Source organism: Tupaia chinensis, unplaced genomic scaffold, assembly GCF_000334495.1.
Source record: "Tupaia chinensis unplaced genomic scaffold, TupChi_1.0 Scaffold000282_1, whole genome shotgun sequence".
NCBI lineage: Eukaryota > Metazoa > Chordata > Mammalia > Scandentia > Tupaiidae > Tupaia > Tupaia belangeri.
Window position 1 is genome coordinate 1,519,000 of NW_006159765.1, and position 5,251 is coordinate 1,524,250.

Genomic DNA, 5,251 nt, shown 5'->3' on the forward strand with positions numbered 1-5,251 from the left:
TCTCAACAATTGATAAAACTAGATAGGAATTGAGGAAGTATATAGAAGAACACAATGTTTTTTTGTTATTTGACATGTATAGTATATTTCACTTCAAACCAGCATAATATGTACTCTTTTCAAGCACGCAGAACATATACCAAGATAAAGCATATCCTAGGGAATAAAACAAACCTAGACAAATTTTAAACTTGAACTCATACAATGTTTCGATCAAACAAAAAAATCAATAGTGGGATAAAAATGGGAAAAATCTCCTAAGACTTGTAAATGACACATTTACATCATTAATCCATCTGCTATTGAGGCAATCTCAAGGAATATTCAAAAAGTATAACATAGGGGCCAAAAGTTGTGGTGGCAGTTGCATCGCTGGACTCCCACAACCACAGCTTGAGTTCTGGACCAGACATCTTAAAACTTACACTGGGCATGTGTGCATGCGTGCCCAAGATCCAGAGAGGAGAATGGAGAAGGGGTTGTGATATGGCCATCCCCTGGAGGTGGGGGGTGATTTCTTGCTTTGCTTTCTGTCTCTCTGGCAAGCACATAACCTTATAAATATCTAAAAAAAAAAAAAAAAAAGAAAAAGAAAGAAAAAATAGCATAAATAATAATAAAAGTATATCAGAATCTGTAGGACAAGGTAAACAGTGCCGATGGGAAAAATTTATTTTAGAGGAAAATGAATCAGAATCTAAATTTCCATCTCAAGAACATAGAAAAAGCAGAGCAAAATAAAATTAAAAGCAAGTAGAAGAAAGAAAACAATAAAAATAAGAGCATACATCAATGAAAATGAAAAGAGAACATATCAAAAAAAAAATTAAAGAACTCTTCCAAACACTATAAATTTGAACATTTAGAGGAAATGAATTAGTTCCTCAAAACTCATGAACTACCCTACTTACTCAATATAATATATATAAATTTATCATATATATTATATATATGATATAATTTAGCTTGATATGATTTAGTTTTTCAACATTTATTTATTTTATTTTGTTCTTTTTTATTTTTTTATTTCATTTTCTTTTATACAGTCAATCACATTATTACTTGGCTTACAAAATGGATATTAAAACAGGTGAACATTTCTCCCTAGTAAAGTTGATAAAACTATAAATATCTTAAACAAATAATACCACATTTTTTGTACCATTTAGTTTGAGTAGCCATATAACTATTGAGTGAATTGCATATATATATATTTTACAAAGTATACATGTAAATTTCAGGTAGTTTGTACTATCTACCACATTAATAGGTAAAACAAAACAAAACAAAATCACATGATCATATAAATCGATGATTACAAAGCACCTAACAAAATGAAAATTTAATCTCTTTGGAAAATAGAAATAGAGGAGAATTTCTTCAATTTTCTAAAGAGCAATTATAATACAAAAAAAAGTTAAAACTCTCTGTAATATTTAACTAAGTTAATGCCAAGTTAGCATAATGCTACTGGTGAAAGATTGAATATTTCTTCCCTAAGGACAAGAAGAGAGCAAATATACCTTATTTCACACAGTGTTGGAAGCCTACCCAAATGATCAGTAAATAAGGGAAAGGGCATATATATTCTAAGTGAGAAATAAGTTATTTCTATTTGAAAATTATTTGACCACTTACTTAGAAAACTTTCAAGGAATCTACAGAAAAATCTATAAGTCTTACACTTATTAAGTGACTTCAGAAAGACCTCTGGATAAAAGGTAAACGTACAAAAAAAAAGTTATCTTTCTAGATAAAGTGAAATAAAAATATAATTACATTTATAGTTGTTCAAAATAAATGAAATATTTAGCTTCAAATTTAGCAAGCATGTCCACTGTATTTTGAAAACTTACAAAATGTGATTAAAAAACAAAACATCGAATAATCTCTAACTACATACCATACTCATAGACTAGAAGAATCAACATAGTAGAGATGTCAGTACTTTTCAAGTTGATACACAATTTACATACAAATTTAACATATCTTATATCTACATGCCAGCAGAAAGTTTTATAAATATAAAAAATTCACAAGGAAAGACAAAGGAACTAACAATTTTTCAAAAAAAATAAAAAGAGACATAACTGCTTACATAATTTCATAATTTAATATATACGTATGTAAACCGGACTATCAAATATCACAGAAAGATAAACACACAGATTAAGAGAACAGAATGGAAATAAAGTGACACAAAATTTGCAAAATTATTATTTTTAAACAAGTGAAAACAAATTAAATAGTAAAAAAAGGCTTATTAACAAATTATGTTGAATTGAGCATTCATAAGGAGCAATGACCTAATGTGTGAACTATGTCTCAAGTATTACATAAAAACTAACTCAAAATTGGTTAGAAATTTAAATATAAAAGAGAAGTATAAAACCCCATATGCATGAAGGGACTAGCTGGTAGTGTGTGGTGGTTAAGCTGCTAGACTCCAACTTGGCAGACTGTAGTTCCAGTCCTGGACCAGAAGGCTGGAAAATATGTCAGGCACAAGACCAGCAGTTAGCGTAATGGCTATGTCAATGGACTCCCATGTAGTCAACCGTGGTTCATGTCCCCACCCAGTGGCATAAAACTCACCCTGAGCACGTGTTCGTGCATGCCCAAGATCCAGAGAGGAGAACGGATTGCGGCATGGCCATCCCCCTGGGGGGGGGGGGGATTTCTCGCTTTCTGTCTCTCTGTCTCTCTCTGTCTGTCTGGCGAGCGCACGCGCCATACAGCAAAAACCTCTCAAAAATATAAATAAATAAATAAAATGTCAGGCACATCTTCAAGGATGTCCAAAATTCTGAGCAGAGAATGCAGGGAAAGGATTGATATGTGCCATCCTCCTTGAAGGGGGACTTCTCATTTTCCCTCTTTATGTCTTTTTCTCTTTCTGGTGATGAAAAAAAAAAAAAAAAAAGAAGAAAGCCCAGAGAGGTAACTTTAGGTAAAGCATTCTTAGTCTTGACATGTAAAGCACAAGATACTAAAGAAAAAATTTGATGTTAACCTTGATCAAATTTTAAGCTTTTTCTCTGTGAAAGAACTAGAGAGGATAAAAAAAAGTATCCCATTCATGTGCACAAAATATATGCATATCTGCAAAAAACAAACTAGTATTATGAATACATATATTAAAAATTCCCAAAACCCAACAGTTAAAAAATCTGATTGGAAAATTGTCAAATAATATACATTTCACTGAAGATGATCTCCAGATGGTAAATAAGCACATAAAAAGATTTTAACATCATTTGCCATTAGGAAATTTCACGTTAAAACCAATATGAGATAAATACTCAGCTTTCAGAATGGCCAAAAGAAAAAAATTCTCAAGTACTGTGAAGATGTAAAGAAAATGCATCATTCATTGCTGATGGAAATATGAAATGGTACAACCACTCTGGACATTTGACAGTTAAGGGAAAAACAAACAAACAAACAAACAAACTTTATGAAACAGCTTCATAAAGCCCAACAACTGTATTCTTGGTCAATTAAAGTAGAAAAAAATATATATTCATACATATACCTATAAACAAATATTTTAATAATAATTCAAAACTAGAAAAAAAACCTGATGTCCTTGAGTGAATGGTTAAACAAAGTTGATACATCTGTAGTCTTAGTCATAAATAGGAGTGAACTATCAGTACATGCGAAAACCTGGATGAATCTCCAGAAAATGATACTCAGTAAAAAACATAGCTATTACATACTGTGATTCATTTATATAGCAGTTTTAGTGACAAAATTATATAAATGGAGAACAGATTAGTGGCTGCCAGATGATAAGGACAGCAAGTGGCATGAAATTTGGAACATTTGCCAAGTAATATAACTATTGTTTTTATAGCTAAAATCAACAAGATTTTTGCTAGTATCAAACTTGGAAATTATATAAGGTTATATGGGAAGATGTATAATATTTCAATTTAAGTAAAGTATTTTTTTAGATACTACATGATAATTCAACTCTTTAAAAGTATATAATAATAAGCTGTAACAAACACCTTCATGTAAGGATCTTAAATGAAAATAAACAGGAGGCAGGTGAGGGCCAAATCTAGATGTCCTTCAATATAGAAAAAAACTATATAGTTGGAAAAGTTTAGAAAAAAAAAATACCTGAAAGAAAAGGGAACTTAACTTTTATAAGTGAACATAAGAAATTTACATCTAATTAGAGCTCAAATGTCCTCATCACCATGTTTGGGAGCTTCTTATAACCCTCAGAGTCATGTATAAATGTTTGTGACTGTAATCATTTGGTGGTGCTAAGTTCAGGCCAGAGGTTGGGAGAGAACTGAGATCAGAAAAGCCTTCCAGCATGAAATACTATGTAGTGGATGACATGGGCACTGAGCTTTAATGTGCAGTTTCTTCCATTGGCCTGCAGTGCACCTCGTCTTCACGGGGCTCCCTTGGCCTTTAGAGACATCTTTTTGCTTACTGCTATAGAGAGGCAGAAGTAATTGACACAAGTGGGAATAAGTGACCCCAGTTCCCTCACCACCCACAGGACAATGCTGAGAGTAACTTACACACCCATCAGATCCTAAAGCTTTTCCTCTCTAGGTTTTTGGGATAAAAATCACACCCTTTCAAGGCTTCTTCATCCCTGACTTGGTTCTTTCGTTCCTTTACTGATTTCTCTCAGGAACACATTCTTACTAAATCTTATGCATTTATATAATTGTTTCAGTATCTGCTTGTGATTTGAGCCATGAAAGATGTTTTTAGGATTACAAATTATGGGTAAGCATTCAGTAGTTCTCAGATGTGGAGTTAGAAAAATGAACAGTCATACTTAGAAAAAATATATTGTGTGCTATAGAGATGTACAATTAAATATGAATAAGAAATCATAAAATAAAAGTTTTAAAAGTATAAAACAAGGAATGAGCATTTTTTCATAAAAAGAATAACATCTAATCAGGAAATCATAGTAAAAGTTCAAAGAAAAGTGAAACTTGGGTTTATTGATGGTTTGGATTGGTTGAGAATGCTCATGATGAGATGAAAAACTGATCCTCAGTTTAGCAGCTAAAACTGAATTATGGGGAACCAGCAGTTAGCATAATGGCTATGTCACTGGACTCCCACATAGTTGACCGCGGTTCGAGTCCTGGACCCGGTGACTTAAAACTCACGCCAGGCGCGTTGTGCATGCGTGCCCAAGATCCCGAGAGGAGAATGGGGGAGAAGGGATTGCAGTGTGACCATCCCCCCTGGGGGGTGATTTCTC